The sequence below is a fragment of the Microtus ochrogaster genome, chromosome 10, assembly GCF_000317375.1.
Source record: "Microtus ochrogaster isolate Prairie Vole_2 chromosome 10, MicOch1.0, whole genome shotgun sequence".
In the NCBI taxonomy this organism is placed as follows: Eukaryota; Metazoa; Chordata; class Mammalia; order Rodentia; family Cricetidae; genus Microtus; species Microtus ochrogaster.
In genome coordinates, this window is record NC_022016.1 from 36,542,879 (window position 1) to 36,563,890 (window position 21,012).

At 42.7% G+C, this 21,012-nt stretch overlaps 1 protein-coding gene across 1 annotated transcript in view; it reads right to left on the minus strand.

Annotated features, from left to right (window-relative positions):
- The window catches only part of Srpx (sushi repeat containing protein X-linked), a 77,904-nt gene that overhangs the window by 56,113 nt on the left and 779 nt on the right, over positions 1 to 21,012 (minus strand). The gene's annotated exons all lie outside the window — the stretch shown is intronic.

The window sequence follows — 21,012 nt, forward strand, 5'->3', positions numbered from 1 at the left end:
TGTTTTTATGCCAGTACCACACTGTTTTCATTACTACAGGTTGACATCCAGTTGTGCCAGCACCATTTGTTGAAGATGCTTTCTTTCTTCCATTGTATACTTTTAGCTCCTTTATTGAAAATGAGGTGCAAAGTAATTTTTTGAGGGTGTTCATGGTGACCTTTCAGGGGGACATGATCTATCAAACCATATTGTTCTAGAAGTTATCCACAGGTTCTCGTCTTCTGTGAAAACAAAAGAAGAATCTCTTTCCCAAAGCAACATATCCTTAGACTCAATTTTGAAGTTAAGATACCTTTATGTTGGTTTAACTTAGCCGCCCATATAATGAAATGTCTCTCGGTACTTAGCTCCTTCACAGTCAAAAAATTCAAATTCATAATCCAGACTCTTTTTGTATTCTCAATCTTTATGTGGCTTATATGTCTTTACTCTTTTTAATCTATGACTCTCTGTACTCTGTCTCTTTAAATATTTTTTTAAAAAAAATTTACTTCTTTTCCAACTCTCTATACTTTTTATCGTCTCTCTCCCAAGCCTATGTACATTTATCAAACACTGTGATCCATTTAGAATTCTTTTATGTCTGAATCTGTCCTTATTGAATTATCTGTAATTCTTTGCTGTCCAGGAATGCTTTTGTTTTGCACTTCTAAAATTTAAGCACTTAAGAATCTAAGCTGCAGGCTTGCCCTACCCAGTCCAGCATGGAGGAGTGGTGCACACTGTCCCTCTACCAGACACACAGCCAATCCAAGTTGTCATCAAGCAAGCTGCAGAACTCTGCTAACAAACTGCATCCAAATACTTGGTCTCCTGAAAAAGCCAGAGGTCACACTGGCAGCATAGCCCAGAAAGCCAGCATTTTAAAATGGCATGGCTTTTTCTCTGCTGCTGCTACTGCTGCTGAGTCAGGAAAACCTCTCTTAAAGCAGCTGTGGCACACCACCAGCAAACAGAAAGCTGTGTTAAACTCTGTATTTTTTTTTGTCTAGAATTCATTTTCAAGCCCTCTCAGATTTTTTGTGGATTTTGTTGGCCACGTGGGCACCAATTTGTAATAGGAAGGCTACTTGTTTGTCCTGGCTGCCCAGAACCGAAATAATCACACAGAAACTGTATTAATCAAATCACTGCTTGGCCCATTGGCTCTAAGTTCTTATTGGCCAACTCTTACATATTAGTTTAACCCATTTTTATTAATCTGTATATCACCATGAGGTCATGACCTACCAGAAAAGTCTCAGCATGTCTATCTCTGGCAGCAGGTCCATGGTGTCTCCACTTTGTATGTTTATTACAAACAAACTATATACACAATACATACAAACATACCTATCTAAATAAAATCTCTGTGTGTTCTCATTTTTTTTCATTCTAGGAATTTCTGGAATGTTAAGTGTGTGAAGACGAGCCTTTGGGATTCACAGAAAAGGAAGATTGTTTGGGACATAGCAGCTGTTCATCCAGGATGCTTGTTCCAAATTTAGAAACTAGATGAAAAAGTTTGTTTCTTACTCTTCATATAATCAGCATTCTTTCTTAGCACTGAACATTTCATTTAGCATTTGTTTCTAGAAAAAAAATATAAAGTAATACATTTCAGACTTTAACACTAAGTATAAGTGAATTCAAAGAAAAAAATTTCAAGGTGACATTAATCTCTTATGTATTAGTAGTACCAGTAGTACTGAGGACACTAAAGCCCTGTGTCATAAGGTCAAAACAATGCAAGTTACTTGAAATGAGAGGACATTCGGTACTTGAGGACAGAAGAAGTAGATGAAGGGAGGTTTTTTTGGGAGCCCTTGCAACCCAACAGGTTTGGGAAAGCATGGTGGAAGACACCCATATCCTCTTGAGTTTACAGCAAATGGTCTGGTTCAAATTACTAGTGGCCAGTGAGTCCCTGGCTAGCAATTTGTGGATGTGTGTCACATAAATTCTAGTAAGAAAAACAAAATAGCTAGTCAGCTCTGCAGAGGGATTGGAAATGTGTGCAAATCCTTTATTGATAGTAATAGTCACACCTTATCTTTGCACTATACAGTACAAGTCTGTTTCCAAAAAGAGAAGGTGTCTATATTCCAGGTTTGGGCAGATGAAAGGCAAAGTTCTATCATCCATGTTCATCCAATTGTTAGTAGGTGAATGATGGTCCGCATTTTCTCATATATCCTCTTTTGTGTCTGTTCAAACATTTTGATTCTTTATAATGGGTTTGCTTATTTCTTGTTATTGACCTTAGAGAGTTCTTGGTACATTTGTGGTGAGAGCCCTTTCATCAGACATGTCATTTCAGAATTTTTTCTCCATTCTGAGATTTGTCTCTTCATTTCCTTGGCAATGTTCTCTAAAGAGTAAACAATTGTAATTGAGATGAAGCACATTGTTGCCCGTACCTTTATAGACCCTATTTTAGATGTCATATCTGAAAACCCTTTACCTTACTCAGCCTTACAAACAGTTTCTCTGATGTTATCATCAAGAAGTCTTACAAGTTTCATTTTTAAGTCTGTAGTCTATTTTTAGTAAGTGTCCACTTAATCCTGTTTTGCCTTAGTAAGGGAAGAGAGAAAATCTGAGGGAAGGGGAGGTGGGTGTGCTAGTACTAGTAACTACTGGGAAATGAACCTTGCATGTTTCCAGAGGTGTTCATTGACTCAGTTATATGCCGTGTCCATGAATATATTCTCTGTCTTCATGCTTCATTCTTCCGAATGTTTCTAATACCATTGCTGTGACAGCCATTTTTCATCACTGTGACAAACTACTTGAGATGAAAAATATAAAGACTACTTGTGGCTCATGGTCTCAGATTTTCCAATCCATGGCTATTTGGTCACTTAGTGTATGCCAAATGTAAACTTAGTATATGGCTTAGTGGTAAAGCAGATCATGGCTAAGAGAGCATGAGTAGAGTTGAGCTGCTCACTTCATGGTGGTCAGGAGCCAGAGTGAGCCAGATAGAAAAGATACAGAAATGAGATATATCATTCAAAAATATGCCTTCAGTGATCCACTTACTTAAACAAGGCCCCATCTCAATTCCATCATCTCTCAATAATGCCATCTCATTATGAACTGACTATGTCAGGGGCTTCATGATTCAGTCACTTCCCAAAAGTCCTACCTCTGAACGTAGCACTGGGAATCAAGGTTCAACTCATGACCTATGAGGGAGTTTTCATATCCAAGCCACAACAGCTGCATGATTAATTTGGGGCCCATTTCTGAATCAGAAGATACCCAGAAAACAACCCAGAAAGTTAAACTCCTCTCTCTAATTTGTATCCTGGAGATGCAATTTGTTCCTTCAAAGTCGACTACCATCAATTTCTCCCATTTACACAACCACTTCAATCTGTTAAGTATTAGAATCTATCTACTATTACCACCAGCCTAAGACTTGACCTGCCTCATCATTTTCTTTAACTAATAAAATTGATACTGTGTCAAGTCCAGACCTATGCTTTACAGCAGAAACCCGACAGGCTTTGCTTTTACTCTATCGGGAAGCTAACTAATACAAATATGTCTGTTTATCTTCCTGGACAGTTGGGAAAAACAGAGAGATTGCTCTGATCAATGAAAGACTGAAAGGGGTAGGGGCTAGGGAGCTTGGCCATTGCAGATGAAGTACCAAACACTTGACTCTTGGATCCAGCATACCCATAAAAAATGAGCCTTCCACACTGAGCATTGACCAAACTATATCACAAGCAAGTAAATGGTTGTCACTGACTTAAACCACCAGATTTTAGGCAGTTTCTTGCATAATAATAAGAAAGATAGCCCTTAAGCTTCTATCACAGAAACCCCCAATTACACATCTCTATTTAGCAGGTACCAGCTTATCAGATGAAATAACTTCAGGAGGGAATTCAAATCTCTGGGTTGAATTGCAACATAGCCAATGTTTGTCTTCTCCCAACGCAGACCTTAAAAGAAGGCACAAGTTGTTTGTTTGGGGAGGCAACCCAGAAAGTGTAATGATGGGCAGACAAACAGAAGCAAAGTAGGAAGGGTAGGCCAAAATGACAGTGCTTACTGCACAACTGCAGAGGGTTCCCATTGTGGGCGACCAGAGTTCCATTTCGCTGAGGAATTTCACCCACACTCTTGCACCCAATCACTGCCTTCTGTTAAATTTTCTCTGTCAAGAATGCTCCTACATGTTCATTGTAACTTGATTTCATCAAGGAAAAAATGGTAGTCTAGTGGATGGAGGATGACAAAGTAATCCGTTTGAAGCATGAACTCTATAGCTGCTTCAGCTAGGGCAACGTTCCACCCTCTAGTCAAACACTTCTGAAGGAGAGTCCCAGAGGAGAACTCTAGGCAGAGTAGATGCCCTCCTTAATCTCCAAGCACTCTGTTTTCAATTAGCACAGACAATGAAGACAGCATGTGGCTTGTGAAATTTTAACTGTAGCCATATTTTAGATCTTTAAAAAAAGAAAGAAAGTCGAAAGGGTAACTTTATAAACGAAGGCATTACTCTAGTCCAAAGGAAAAGAACACTTTTTTTTTCCAGTATAGCCACCTATTGCTTAATAGTTTGAAGGACCAAGTGTGTCTCTGACCATTGTTTAGACCTTAGAAATGAAGGAGGAGCAGGAAAATCACAGGTACCTAAAAGTGAGGATGTCAGCACAAAGCAGGGGCCCTTAACTAATGCCAGCTCCTGTTTCCACTAAAGACCATTTCCAAAGCTCTGAAACCTAACTGTTCCCACTCAACACAGAAGGAAGAAGGCTACCCTTTAAAGTTAAACCAGATGATGGAACAAAAGCAATTTGTGGTGTGTCATATGGTCGTCCAAAGGTTTAACTGTCCACACTGATTGCCAGGGACACAATGAAAATTGAATAAAGGAAGGGAGGCTGCAGCCAGGCTTTGAAGAAGGCCACGGGCGGACCAAGGCACTGGCTAAAGACTCATGGTATCTGACAGTTAGTGAGCACAGGAGAGAACTAGAGAGGAGTTGCCTCTTGGACCACAGTCACATCTAAAGCCATCTATCTCACTGGCCTCTGTTTCCTGGCAAATGAGATGACTGCGTGTATTTAGCATCATTGTTGCTTCATGTGGTAATACATTGTTTTCACAACCTCTTGCTTCTTTACAAAAAATCACACACAGAGAAAAATGTCTAGGAGTCCACACTAAACTGCTCAGAATGGTGATTTTAGGGGAAAAAATGAAGTCCAGAGGAAAATGAAAGGTGAAGCTACCGCCAGGTTTGCAGGTCTCCGAGTGTTTACGCAATAAATATGATTTACTTTTCTTATTCTTTCATGCTGCAGCTCAAACTCAGGGCCTTGCAATTGATAAGTAAGTGCGATACCACTGAGCTGCATCTCCATTTTCTCTTTATCACATTTCAAAACACTATTTAAATGTGTCCATCGGAGTTCTACCTTACCTACAGCAGCAAATGGCCTGTTTGAAAGGTGAGCATAATTTTTCAGACTGCAGGGCAAACAAAAGTAAGATACAGCACAAGAGTTTTATTTTCTCTCCCAAAAGAAGGATGGAAATTAAATTTATTGGGCGTCTTATCCATTCCTGCTGAAAATCATGGCCCTCATCCCGAACTCCTCAGTTACCCTCTGCAGTCAGCCCTCAGAGGAAGTACAATAATTTCGGGGTTCCTTCCACTACTCCAGACACCCAAATGACTCAGTGTCACTGGAACTTTCAGACTAAGCAGCAGTGAGGTAGATAAAAACCTACTGCGAGCAAAGAAGAAAGGGTGTAAGGCTGTAACACCTCTGGCCCTCATAGACACACCACATGAGAAGTTCTGGAATGAGGTGAGCTCCAAAGCAAGGCAACCATCTAGGCTGGCAGTCACTGCCTACAGACCTGCACCCTCGCCCACAGGTCAGTACCCTGAAAGGATGAACTATGCACCGGAGAAGGTCTAGCCCGAGGGCTGTTCCTCAGCCTTCTTCACGTCTCAGTTCCAAAAACACACTGTAAAGAACACGTGTTTGGGCCAGGCGGCGGTGGCACACATCTTTAATCCAGCACTAGGGAAGCAGAGGCAGGCGGATCTCTGTGAGTTCAAGGCCAGCCCAGTCTACGGAGTGAGTTCAAGGACAGCCAGGGTTACGTAAAGAAATTCTGTCTCAGCAAAAACAATAGCAAACAAACAAAGAAAATGTGTTTTGCATCAGCCATCTTCTGCTGCCTTTTCACCCGGGAACTTTTTTCCAACCACGTGTGCACACAAACTGCTTCAGGAGAAGACTCTCAGAGAGATGATTCAAGTCAGGAGTTACTCCTGATGCCTGTTGTATTCATTTCTACTCAGTAAGGCCAGGGTGGTGTTTCCCAAGGTCCTGTCTTAAAACTTAAAAATGAATAAACAGTTCTCATTAAAAACAACATGTGAAACACTAATCGAGTTAGATGTTCTGAACAACTGAAATTTCCCACATGAAAAATTCTCATACATGACTGCCTGAGAAGTACTTGGAGTGTCTGTTAAAACAGACTGCTGGACCTTAACTTTCCTAGGATCCTGTTTCTGATTCAAAAGTCCCAGGGTGGGGCCTGAGAAATTATATTCTCACATATCCTTTGTATTTATATTCTTACATATTCTTGGGTGGTGCTGCTACTGGAAGTGGTCTTAGGGTCATGCTTTGAGATTATTCTTTCCAGCCCTCTATCGGAGGGTAACAAGCTATTTTAACATATTGATGATTGTGGGCAATCCTATGTTATTGGACATACTCAGCCTTGTGTTTGGGGGCACTTTGTGTTGCTACAGCCAAACACCAGGGACCAGGGATTGAAAATGGACTTATTTTGGTTGGCAATTCTGGGGGATAGGAAGTTCAAGGTAGGAAGTTACATATGAGGATAGCCTTGTATTAGAACCCTAAGTGAAAATGAGAAGGGCAAGTATGTCTCTACCAAATGAGAGGTAGCCTTGTTTTCTAATAATCCGAAATCATTATGCCTGATCCAGTCCTATGAAAGTAAGGACCCACTCGTGGGAAAAGCATTAGTCCTTCCTGGTGTTCTAATAATCTCTTCAAAGTCTCACATCCTAAGACCACTACAATGGCAACCAAACTTCATTCTGAGTTCCAGAGGGGACAAACTCTATTCAGACCTTAGTACTCAGCATATCTCAACTTAATGAAAGTGCAACAACATACACAAACAGGAGATACCTATGCACCTCTGGAAAGCACTTCAAAGAAGTATGTAGAAGATATTAGAGGGCCTTGAGCCATATAACGCAGTAAGATCCTGGGAGGGCAATGGATCTAGAGAAACCAGAGTCCGAAGCCACCAAACCCTGGCAACATCAAGGCAATCTGTCAACAGGTAACAAAGGCCAGGCCATTTCTGGCTCAGATTAGCACACTGTGACTTAGCCAAAGTCAGGAAAGAAAACAAAGAGACCTTAGTTTCTAGAGAGTTTGAAATCTATGGGTATTACAGTCTCAAACCTAGAAAAGTCGATCTACAGTTATGTGTTGTGTGCCATATAGATTGAGTACAGTGTTACTTATTGTTATGGTTTTCTGTCTCTTTAAGAAACAAGCCACGCCCACTCCCTCCCCCATCTGCTGAGGCAGGCTGCTCTTCAGCTTCTAGCCTGAGCTTGCTCTCTTTTCCATCTTCATATCGGAGAGGCAACTTCGATTCTGCCTCTCTCCCCACTTCTCCCCTCCCCCCTTTCTATCTCTTTCTCCTCTTCTCTCTCTTTGTCTCTCTCTGTCTCTCTCTCTCTCTGTCTGTCTGTCTCTCTCTCTCTCCCCCCCTTTTCCCTTCCTCCTCCATAACCCCCTGAATAAACATTCAACCTCACTCTGCATGTCGTCTATCCATGTCTCTGTCTCCTGCTGGCCGGCCATGTGTCTCCCTGCCTGGGACCAGCCACTGCTCAGGGACTGGCAGCCATCTCTGCCTGGGACTGGCTGCTCCCAGGGCCCGTTGTTTGGCACCACATGGCCCGCTACCACCATTTGGGACCTACAGCATTTCTGCTGCCTACTGCCACCAGGGATCTTCCAGAATTTTTTAAAAAAAATTATAAAACTTATGACGTGTTGGTCTAGACCTCCAAGATGAACCCTGAGCTGAGTCTACTGGTGGGGAAGAAGCAAGTCCAAACACGTTTCTCCAAAGCTACCAGAAAAACCTATTTCTCCAGTTACACTTTGAGAAGTCAGACCTTACATTAAGCATTGGCAAACCTTGTAGGCAGATTGCTTTTAGTGTCATAAGACATGATCTCTGTCAAAATGAGTCAGGATTACCTTTATGTCACCAAGTGGACACATACTGTACTCAAGTGAATTAATACAGCTGTGTTCCAATGATAGGAAAATAATCACTAATTTCCTTTTGGAAATTTTTACCACTTAAAACTTTTGCTCGACTGATGATATGAAAGCAGGAGAGGGCCAAATGTGGCATGTCTGGACCAGTTTGAAGACTGTACCCAAATTAATTGTGCCCTACTCCAGATCTTTCGAATTAAAATTCACCAGACTCCCCAATTGAGTCTTCTTATAGACCATTGTTGGGCTCATAACCACATGTCCACCCCAACATAACCCACAAATAACCCTCTTAGATACTATTAAACAACTAAGTCATTCTAGCCTTTCCAATCTGTGGACTTTCCAGGGCCAAAAGTAAGCCAAGTAATGTGTTCTGCCCACCTCCCCCATTGGTCTTCCCCCCACCCACCCTCCAAGCTGCCACCTCCTCTAACCTCATTGACATTGTTCTATTATGATGGAGGTAATTTCAACCTCAGCTTTTAAGGGCCAGTTAGTTCGAATTATTCTCAGAATAATTAGAATCAAGTCTTGATAGGAGGAGGAACTGCAGCCCTGATTGATCTACATTTTTTTCTCTCCCTATTCTTTTCCTCTCCTCTCCCCCTCTTCCTCTTCCTTTCTGCCATTTGCAAAATAGAGGGTTAAACCTAGGACCTTGCATGCGATAGGAAAACACTTTTACCCTGAGCCGTATCTCCAATTTCCTTCTTGCATTTTGAGCCAGGCTATCACCAAGTTACCCAGACTGACCTTGGGCTCACTCTGCAGCCCTGGGAGGTCTGAAATTTAGTAATACCCTTACTTTAGCTTCCCATGTAGCTGAGGGTACAAAGTGTGCCATTAGACCCAACTTAGTGTTTGTTTGTTTTTCAGACTAGTTAAGTTATTGGCTACAAAGGAAAGTTAGGAAGGCCCCTGGTAGCAGTCAATCTAAAGATATGCTTTGCTGTTGTTCTGGGTTACACCAAGCAAGGGCTAGACAGGTCAGCAGACTTACAAAGAAATACTCGAGGGTCTCAAAGAGAGGGGGAGGGAGGAGGAGAGAGGGAGAGAGAGAGAGAGAGAGAGAGAGAGAGAGAGAGAGAGAGAGAGAGAATACCATAAAGTAACCAAGAATCACGGGCTAAACGTTTGTGTTTACATTTGAGTTAGAGAAGGGCAATAGAAAGCTAAAGGTGTACATCTTTGTCTCGGGAATGTGAAGGCCTTACAAATGCAAGTCCCAAAGATGCAGCAATGAAGTCAAAACCAACCACAAAAGGGGGAGGAGAGGAAGTGAGCCATTGTGTGGCGATTCTAAATAGGCAAGCCAATCTGTTTTGGCAAAGGTCTGTGCTCAGTCATCACACTGGTGCTCAAATTTCCTTGTTTCCAGATCCCCAGCAGGAGCTTGTTAAAGGCAGATGCTGATTCAGCAAGTCTTGGGCGAGGCCTACACAGCCAAATTTTTGACTTCTTCCCAGATGACCCAAGGGTGCAAGGATCACGTTAAATGCAAGCACAGCTTTTTGTTTTATTTTCCTTTTAAATACTCAAGGCTTTAAAAGAATACCAGACCCAAAGCTTTGTCTCATTTGGGGCTAAGCCACTATCATTCAACATAGCTTACATGTCTGTCCAGGGAGTTTCCCACACCATACATAATATCCACCAAAAGAGCAACTATGCTTACCACACCAGCCAGTCTTTCTTTTCCCAGTCTCGAGTTCTGGGCCTGCCCTTATTTCTACATTAGCCCAAAGTCTGTCTTCAGATAGAATTCCATGTCCGTGTAACTGGGTATCCTTTTCCAATTCATTGAGAGGTACATTGTAGGCTAGCAGTACTCCTCCAGCCAGCAATGAAAGAGCAGACACCATTGGCTTTCTCTGGCCAGTATCCTTTCCGTGTTTGCAGAAAAGACACAGTTTTCTCACTCAGTATGTGAGGGGACTACTCTGAATGAGCAGCGATCATATGCCACTGACTAGAAAAGACAATCAGTGTGGGGTTAGTGATGCTTGAGTTGTATGGATGTTAGAATATACATTGCTAGTGGGAAGGTAAAAGGAGGTAGCCATTTTTGATGTGTCAGCCTACAGTGCACATATGAGCCAGAAGTTCCATTCCTAGGCATCTAGCCAAAAGAAATGACAGTGTATGTCCCCACAAGGATCTGTACACAAACTTTCACTGCAATATTATTTCAAAGAGACCAAAGGTGGAAGCAACCGACTTGTGCATTCACTGATGAACAGGTAAATATAATGGAGTGTATTCGTAAAATGGAATAATCATAGGACGGAATCAGGTGACAATAAGGATGGACCTTGAAAGCATGTGCTAAATGAGAGTCGTAACTCACAAAAAGACAAGTTTCATGTAACTTCACTTTATAGAGAATGTCAAGAATAGGCAAATATATAGAAGCAAGTAGGATAGTGGTTGCCTAGCAGTCAGGGTGATAAGGGTTCAGGCAGTGACAATCAAAGGACATAAGATTTCTTGGGGAGGATAATAAAAATGTCCTAAAATTAATGGGGGTGATGGAAAAAGAACTCTATAAATATGCTACAACCACTGAAGCACAGTTTAAGTGGGTGAATGGTTTAATAGGCGAATTATGTCTCAGGAATGCTATTAAACTGTCACCACAAATCAGGTGTGCAACTCAAAACAAGTGGTGTAGAGACAAAGCATATAAGACCCTAATGTCCTCAAAAAGATCAAGAGCTGGCCTTGGGGCAGGAGCATCTCAAAAGTACTGAGTAATACTCAAGTAGTCCAACCTAAGATGGATGAGTAAGAGTTCTCCCAAGGATTCATATAATTAGTGATGCTGAGTTACTGGCCATGGGGTCTCAGGAGGTGCTGCCGCATAATCTATTCTAGTTTGCCTAGTTCTTGAGCCCAGAAAAGAGCTTAATGTATAGTGGTTACACCAAATGCGAATTCAGACGCCAGCCTCCAAGAGCAAAGGCAAATCACCTCACTGAGCGCTAACTGCAGCTCTACTCCCAGCCACCTATGGGACTCCAGACACAGCAACAGGCCAGGCCTGGGAGGCACCTCCCTAAAATGCAAATGATCCCATGTCTGAGGCATCCGCACTGCCTGAGCCACCACAGCAGGTGAAATGGGCAGCCTGCTCGGGGAACCTGGGTGGGAAAGAAAGAAACTGCTGCAGAAATCTAGCTAGAGACTGAGAAACCCATCTAGGTGGGTGGCTTGAAGCTGGTCAGAAGCATTCCCTCCTGGACATCATAACCTTTGGAGACAGGTTCCCTGCTAAGCTATGACACTAGAAAAACTAAGACTCGATATGGGTGAGAGCATTAGATCTACACATAGCTAATATTGAAAGAATATGATCCTACTACCTAAACAGCTGAGTCAAAATCTGAGAAGAAACAGCATTCTACCACTATCAGTAAGAGGAACAGGAGCCTGGGTCTGACAAATACTGAGTCAGTGACAGTGTGGCTACAGAGTTCCCATAAGACCGTGTGGGAGCTGAGTTTTAGAAAATGGGGGATGGGAACAACACCACCACTTCCTCAACAGTCCACAATGGGCCTGAAAACTGATGGCTTGATTCTCACTCATCCTGTGGTTCCAATTTAACTAGTGTGCTTGAATATTCCTGGAAGCCTGGGCCAGGCAGAGTCACTCAGCTCAGCCACCCACACAGTAAATCACAGACCAAGGCCAACCATTAGAGGACACTGGGGTTCAACTTCATTGAAGACATGTCCACTAAACACAACTTGGAGGGACATTGTGATGGGGACATCAGAAAACATCGCATGCTGGTACATGTGACTAATCACACTACAGGGCACATAACAGGACAGAAAAACCATTGCAATGATATTTGAAAGCCAAGCGAAAAGTCTGCCATTGTCCACTCTCTTCATATATAGTCAATAGGGTACTGGAAGTTCTAGCTAGATCAATAAGACAACAAAAGGAATTCAAGGGGGTACAAATAGGAAAGGAGGAAGTCAAACTTTTGCTATTTGCAGATGATATGATAGTATACCTAAGTGACTACAAGATTCTACCAGGGAACTCCTACAGCTGACAAACACCTTCAGTGATGTGGCTGGATAAAAAATTAACTTAAAAAAGAAGCAGTAGCTCTCCTATATAAAAATGATAATCAGTCTGAGAAAGAAATAATGGAGACAACACCCTTCACAATAGCCACAAGCAATATAATATATCTTGGGGTAATTCTAACCAAACAAGTGAAAGACCTGTATAACCAGAACCTTAAGTCTTTGAAGACATTGGAGAAGATACCAGAAGATGGAAAGATTTCCCATGCTCATGAATTGGTAGAATTAGCATAGTAAAAAAAAAAATGTCAATCTTACCAAAACAATCTATAAATTCAAGGAAATCCTAATCAAAATTCCAACACAATTCTTCAAAGACCTCAAAAGATCAATACTTAACTTCATATGGAAAAAAAAACTCAGGATAGCTAAAATAATCCCATACAATAAAGGAACTTTTGGTGGTATCACCATTCCTGATTTCAAGCTCTACTATAGAGCTATAGTAGTAAAAACATCACGGCATTGGCATAACAACAGATACATGGATCAATAGAATAGAATCAAAGACCCTGACAAAAATCCACAAACCTATGAACACTTAATTTTTGGCAAAGAGGCAAAAATTATACAATAGGGAAAAAAGTATCTCCCACAAATGGCACTGGAATAAGTGGATGTTGACATGTAGAAAAATGCAAATAGATCCATATCTATCACCCTATCACCCTACACAAAACTCAAGTCCCAGTTTATCAAAGACCTCAACACTAACCCAGTTACACTGAGCCTCATAGAAGAGAAAATGGAAAGTCACCTTAAATGCATTGGCACAAGATACAACTTCCTGAATAGAACATGAGTAGCACAGACCCTGGGATTGACAATTAATAAATGGGACCTCCTGAAACTGAAGCTTCTGTAAGGCAAAGGACACTGTCAATAAGACAAAACAGCAGCCTACAGAATATGAAAAAATAATCTTCACAATCCCACATCTGACAGAGGGCTGATTTCCAAAATACATAAAGAACTCAAGAAAATAGACACCAAAAAAAAAAAAACCACTTAAAACCTGGAGTACATTTTGGTTGTGAGCCTATCCTTTAACAGTTAAACCATCTCTCCATCCTAATGGGCATACCCACAGAAACGGCTGACATGAGCCACTGAGAGCTCACTGATTCTGATCTAATAGTGAGGGAACCTGCAAAGGACCAAAGTAGGCCCACCGAATGTGGGGGTCAGTTATATGGGCTGGGAAGCCACTGACAATGGGACAGGATTTTTCCATAGTGCTTGAACTGGCATTTTGGAACCCATTCTTTTTGGAGGAATATCTTGTTCAGCCTAGATATAGGGTGGAGGGCCTCAGTACTGTCTCAGAGTGGTGTGTCAGACTTTGGTGACTCCCCTTGCGAAGCCTTACCCTCTCTGAGAAGTGAATGTAGGGTGGGAGGGGTGGAAGATGGGGGGAGTAGGAACTGGGATAGGTATGTGAAATTAGAAAAGATTCTTTTTAAAAATAAATTTAATAAAAAAGAATAAAAATTGGGGTGCAGATCTAAACAGAATTTTCAGCAGAAAAGTCTCAACTGTCTGTGACACACTTAAAGAAATGTTCAACATCTTTAACCATCAGGGAAGTGTAAATCAAAACAACTCTGAGGTTCCAACTTACACCTGTCAGAATGGCTAAACTAAGAGCCAAAAGACTGATGCTGGATGTGGAGTAAGAGGAACACACCTCTACTTCTAATGAGAGTGCACACTTGTACTGTCACTTCAGAAATTGATGAGGCAGTTCCTCAGAAAATTGGAAATCAATCTACTTCAAGACCCAGCTATACCACTTTTAGGCATATACAATCATACCACAAGGTACCTGCTCAACTAAATACCCCTCGATCAAAGAATGGATAAAGAAAACGGAGAATCACTCAACTGTAAAAGAACAAATGACATAATGAAATTTGCAGGCAAAAGGATGGTACTAGAAAAAAGTCATCCTGAGTGAGGTAACCCAGATCCAGAAAGATGAACATGGTATGTACTCACTCATAAGTGGAAGCTAGCTGCAAAGTAAAGGAAAACCAGGCTATAATTCAAAGCCCTAGAGAGGCTAGGTAACAAGCATGGCCAAAAGATGGAAGCATAAATTTCCCTGGGAAGGGGAAATAGAAGAGATCTCCTGGGGAATTGGGAAACAGGGAGGATGAGAACATGAGGGATTGAAAAGACTGGGGGCAGGATGGAGGGGAGAGTAGTGAAAAAGATGTCTTGATGGGGGGCATTTCGGAGTTAGTGAGAAACCTGCTGCCAGGGGAACACCCAGGAATCCACAAGGATGACCCCAGCTAAGACTCCTAGCAATCGTGGAGAGGGTGCCTGAACTGGCTGTAATTCTTTTAATCACCCGTAAGGCTGCACTTCCGGGTTCTAAAGCAGGTGCATGTACCCCCTGTGTGCGCATGCGTGGGTCACCCGCCATCTGCGTCATCAGCGTCTAACGCAAAAGCCCCTGTATGTTGGTGCAAGATGTAGTGTCGCCCATAATCAGCGTCTGATGTAGGCATGTCATTCCCCTCATGCGCATGTGCTAGGAAAGCCTTTAAAAGCTGGACTGCCATTTTTTTACTCTCTTTCCTTCCACACCGTTTCCCCGGGCCCATTGAGCACAACCTCTCCTAATAAACTCCTACGTGGGTTCGTTTTGCATCTCTTGTCTTCTTCTCGTTTCCGCCGGACATTTTTGCTGGCCTTCCCCTGTAATCAGATTGGTGACTACCCCTAACTGTATCAGAGAGTCTTTGTCCAGTAACTGATGGAAAGAAATGCGGAGATCCACAGCCAAGCACTGGGTTGAGCTCAGGGGATCTTGTTGAAGAGGGGAGGGGGAAGGATTTTATGAGCCAGGGGAGTCAAGGTCATCACAAGGGAACCTACAGAATGAACTAACCTGGAATTATAGGAGCTCACAAACTCTGGACCAACAACTAGGGGGCTTGGATGGAGCTGATCTAGACTCTATATGTGTGACAGTTGTGTAGCCTGGTCTCCTTGTGGGACTCCTAGCAGTGGGATCAGGGCCTGTCCCAAATTCTTGAGCTGGCTTCTGGGAACCTATTCCTCATACTGGCTTGTTTTGTCTGGCCTTAATACAAAGGGAGGAGCTTAATCCCACCTGAACTTGATCTGCCATGCTTTGTTGACACCCGTGGGAGGCCTGCCCCTTTCTGAACAGAAACAGCGGAGGAGTGGATGGGGGGGGGGTCAGAGGGGAGAGGGGTGATGGACATGAGGAAAGGAGGGAGGGAGGGGAAACTGCGATCAGAATGTGATATAAATGAAAAAAGATTAATAAAAAGGGTTTTTAAACAAATATATACAATTTATAGCTCCAAGTTTCTGGGATAATCCAAGTCATTGGGTTCAAACCCATTTATCTTCTTCCTGGAGAAAAATGACAGAGAACATCCAGGATTAGCTAAGAATTATGGGTGAATGCATCATTTGGCTGAGGAATGTGTGTTCCTGAGCTTCTTGAGGCCAGAGTATGTCATGCGCTCTTAAGATCCAGGTGCAACCAATTATTACCTGAAGTGCTTGGCGGCTTAGCAGCTTGTGGTGCAAACTTTCCTTTTATGTGACATTCTCAGAATTTTTAACCTTCCCAGAGTTTCTAAATCTCTTAGCATAGTGTCTTAGGTAAATGCCACAAAGATATTTAAAATCGAATAATTTGGGTCTTGTTCACAGCTACTTCAGACAACCAATATCCCCAATATTGACTCAGTATCCTCCCCCGGATCTCAGGCATTGTGCTAATGAAGGGCAGGAAACAATTTCAATCTATGTTTATATCTATTTTGTTTGATACTTTATCTTTATTTATCATTTATTTTTACTTGTGGCGGGAGCTGCTGGAGTTTGAGCTTAGAGCATCAGATGTGCTATATCTACACTAAGCCTAGTGTTGCGTTTTAAATGAGGAGAACTTGAAACTGTATAGCTGGCATTAACTAGATAGGCCACCTCCGCCTACTCATTGGTTGAATAAAAGTTCTCCTATTTTGGTAATTTCATCTTTTGTATACTTATCTGTTTATTTATTTAGCCTGTTAAGTGTTCATATTTCTCAGACAGCTCAGGAAGACAAGAAGACCGTCTAGTGAATGGTGGATTTGAATTGGCATAGGAATTTTTTCCCTATGGGGGACATAGCTGCCCAGACTTCTGGTTTCAATTTAGTGAAGCCCAAAGTCATTCTAATGCAACTGTGGTCCTTTCGCATCACCATCTAGGCGGCAGCATTTCCAAGCATCAGCCTTTGTTCAACATGCAGATCAAGTTACTGCGTGACTCCTCAGTGCTTCCAGGCCCATCACACATTACATTACAGTGTTGGCCACTCTAGGTAACTGTGCCTGGTTCCCCAGAAGACAGTAAACCACTGCAAAGAAGGAACTGCATACCTTGCTCAGCCCCCTTTTCCAAGCACAGAACCTCTTCATCATTCATGGCCACTCAATCAAGTAAGTCTCTGAGTTTAGCTCAGTTTTCATTAGAGAAGGCAGAAGCCCACTCTATTTCAGAGCAGGAGAGGAGGTGCCCCTCTCAAAGCCAAAGGCCCAGCTAAGCTGGCAGTCCTGAAATCTTACAGTTAAAGATGGATGGAAAGGCTGGCTCGAGGATCTCCCTACAAACCAGAACTGAAGAGGCAATTATTCATTCTGCTATTTTGTAAGAGAATCTTCAATCTGAATGCTAATCATAACTATGTTACAGTTTGGCAACACTAAACCTCTTGAAACTCCCTTTGCTTTCAATTACAAGTTTTAGTTGTGTTTACTGAAAGGGGAATTGATGTAGCACATACATATGTGTTTACTAAGAAGACCATTCAACTACTGTGGAAAGATATGGAATGAAGTGGCCAACAAAAATAAATGCAAACTCCAACTCATGCCTGCACTCAGTCTCTCATCTTACAGCCCCCAACAGAGACAGTTATTGCTTCAACAGAGGGTACTCATAAATTTCAAATGAACCTCTGTAGCCAACAAGCCATAGTTTCTATGTATATATATTCATGGTGGCACAAATTCCCACTTACCCATGCACCTTTCTTGCAGATCATCAGAGTTTCAGGGTCCATTAAATTCCATAAGCATAAATATCCACCAGGAGTGGATATTCTACTAAGCATTCTCAGAAATACAGATAAGGGTGAAACACAGTACAAATGTAGTTTTTAGGGACTCAAAGTCCAGAAGAGGAGTACATAACTTATAAGGCATGGAATGTGTGATAAAAACCACAAAACAGCCACAATGAACTGTGCTTTTTAAATAAAGAGAGGAGGCTTCCCTTTCGGTGATCCAGAAATGATTACAAGAGCTGGAGTGTAACTTAGCCACAGAGCACATACGTAGCATGCACAAGGCCATATGTCCCATCCCCATGACTGGGCAGGAAGGGAGGGAAGGAGGGAGGGAGGGAGGGAGGGAGGGAGGGAGGGAGGGAGGGAGGAAGGAGGGAGGATAGAGGACTGGTCAGTTAATTTTATCCAAGTGTGGATGTTGTAGATAATGGGGAGAATTTTGAACGGTTGAATGATTGGGTGGGTCACTCATTGGGTGGGTGCAGGCAGTGGCATCTACAAAGAAAGAAAGCTAAATTGCTATAGGGCCACGTAGCACATATGGACTAGGTTATAGGTACTCAAGAGTGAACACTTGAGAACTGTGCTGGGACCATCTAGCCCCCTGAACATAATGGAGAATCTTCCACTTGAGAGTGGATGTGGGAAGCTACTGCTCTAAGTTTTTGTGTAGAGGAATATGGGATACAAATTAGTCCAGTTAGGGGCTGGGAAGAGAGCTCAATCACTAAAGTGCTTGCCACATATGAATAAGGATTACAGCCAGGAATGGGGGCATACACTTGCAATCCCAGCACTGTATAAGAGAAGCTAGGGGGACTCCTGTAGCTCTTTGGCCAGTTAGTCTTGCCCAGTTGGTCAGCCCCCGTGAGACCTTGCCTCAGAGAACAAATGGAAAGAAACAGGGGAAGACACCTGACACTGACTTCTAGCTTCTACAAGAACACACACGCATATACACATATGCACATACCTGCACACACGCACATGTACACACACACACTCCACTTAAAAGACCAGCATTTGGCTGTCAAAAAGGACAATGAGTTAACTTGAGAGAGACCAACAGTGAGATTGTTATGATCATCATGTAGATGAGAAGGAGGGAAGGGATGTCCTTTGATTACGGTGCAAGGACTCAGGAGGCAGGAAGGTCTGAAATCAGTGTCTTAATGATGGTGTCTGGTACCTTGTTCAACTCACAAATCTGTGAAATGAGAAGTGGTAACAATTTACTGTGGGGAAGTGTTCTCAACAAAGACAATGCCAGACGCAAATGCCCTCCTCTCTCTAGCATATCCCCTTTTATATTGCAGAGTAATTTTGTCAGTTGATTATATGCTTTAAACACAAATAGAAATTTCTACCCAGTTTCTGGTGAGACCTTAATTGTAGAGCCTGAGCCAGGTGCTCGGCTCCTAGCACTTATCTCCAAATGTGGCCATTCTGAAGACTGCTTTGACTGCCATGGTCTGATGTGGCTTTAGGTCTTCCTAACTAACAAAACTATAGTACTTTACCAGTTTTCTCCAATACTAGGAAGACTTACAAAACCTTTCTCTATGGCCACAGCATTCATTCTCCACCTTCAGCTCTGTTTGCAGGAGGTAGAGTGAACTTCCAAACTCGGAGACATACAGAGGCTTTCAAGATTCATTTCAGAATAGAATTAATGAAAAATTCCATTCCTTAAAAGGCTCCAAACACAAACACAGGCAACTTTGCTAGGAGCACTTCGCTTGCTTCCTGTGGGTTTCTATAGACACACAGTCTTTGCTAGACTGCAAAGACTACATCTGAGGCCTGGAAAAGCTGCACCAGATTCATGGTTGGAAGAACTCCAGAGAGCTTCTCTGAGTAGGAAAGGGAAAGATTTGCCCCTCCTCTGACAAATTTGCTATAAGAGCTCAGATAGTTACATAATTAGGGTGCTGATGGGACCGTAAATTCTTTCACTGGCCCTTCCTGGAGACATGATGTCCACTGACTGAGGGAGTGCTCTGAGACCACCTTTCAAACCTGTGACCCCACAGCTAATAGGGAACCCAGCTGATGCAATTTGTCTCCAGGTGTACAAGTCTAGTGCATTTCCCTTCCGCAGACTTTACAATCTCTGACTTGGACTGAAATCCCCTCTGTTGGGATTCAACAGCCCCCGCAGAGCTCACTTCCTAAGACACTCCTTTGAGATGTGCCAAGAGAAGGCCCCGGATGAATAGTAAGTATTCTTAGTGTAGAAAGCAGGAGTTGGGGTATACAGGAGGGTTTGGATTGGGAGGAAAGGGAAGCAAAAAGTGTGTGGTTCTATTATATCAAAAATAAAATAAGTAATTAAAAAAGAAACGGTCTAGAAATATGTTTTTTTTAAAAAAAAAAAAAAAGAAGAGGGGCTCCAGGGAAATGCTTCCTTAGTGCTGAGAAAAGCCGAATGGCAGGTTAGGAATCAGCAGAAACAGTGGCAAAGAGGAACCTGGTGACTGCCTGAGGGAGGGAGGAGGGACCTGCAGGCTGTCCAGCTGAGCCTAGAAAGCCAAGGTCAAGCCCCAAAACATCAGCAGTAGTAAGTACCTGAGCTGGCCAATTTAGGATTCGGTGAGTGTCTGAGGCTGGGCAGCAAGCTCAACTTTGTAAGGGTACACACTGAGAGAAAGGAGGTTTGGGGGGGGAGCAGGAGAGGAGGAAAAGCGTCTGAAAAAGAAAGGGGCATCTGCTTGGGACAGGCTGGACCAGAAGTTGAGATTTAGACTGTCTCTTCTTCCCTTCTAAGCTCCTTTTAACGCAATTGTTGTCGAGAAGGTAGGAGTGGGGGCACCACCATCATAAAATGCTATGTCCCTAGCAATGGAGGAGATAAAGCCTCCTTTGCATTTTGCCCCTAATCATTTCCTTCAAAACTTCAAATGTGCATACGTCAGCTCAAAGCACAAATGTTCTTGTCTATTAAGTCACGCGTCATTCATCCATTCACTCTGAAAATGTATCCTCTATCTACATCTATCCAGCTCCTTGGCCGGGGACTCCTTCTCCTTTTATCTCAGTTCCGGAGGTTTCTTCTTCTCAGGCCCCAGGTTTAAGCTGCCCATAGTGATGTCGAACACATAGGCAAGTATTTGCATACCTTAGGATTTATGGCACCACTTTTCTAATAAAAGAAAGCTAAAACCTCTGCAAAGATTGACTTCATTCCAAGGTCACAGGGGTGCATGTTACTCTGAAGTTCTCTGTTAAGCGAAGACTTCATTGTGAGGACGTTAACTAAAGATTTTTAAAGAGGTATTTCCAAAGAGAATTTTCCCTTCACTGTAAAAGCCCAGTAAATACCAGGGTCCCCTTAGAAGCTGGAGACCACGCCCTCCAGCACAACCCCGAGCCTTTTCCATTTTCCCTGGTGCTAACCGAGTGCATGCCACATGTCACCACTCTCAGTTGGCACTTCTCCCTCAGAGAAGCAAACTTTCTCGGAATTCCAGAGTATGGAGCCCGGGGCCGG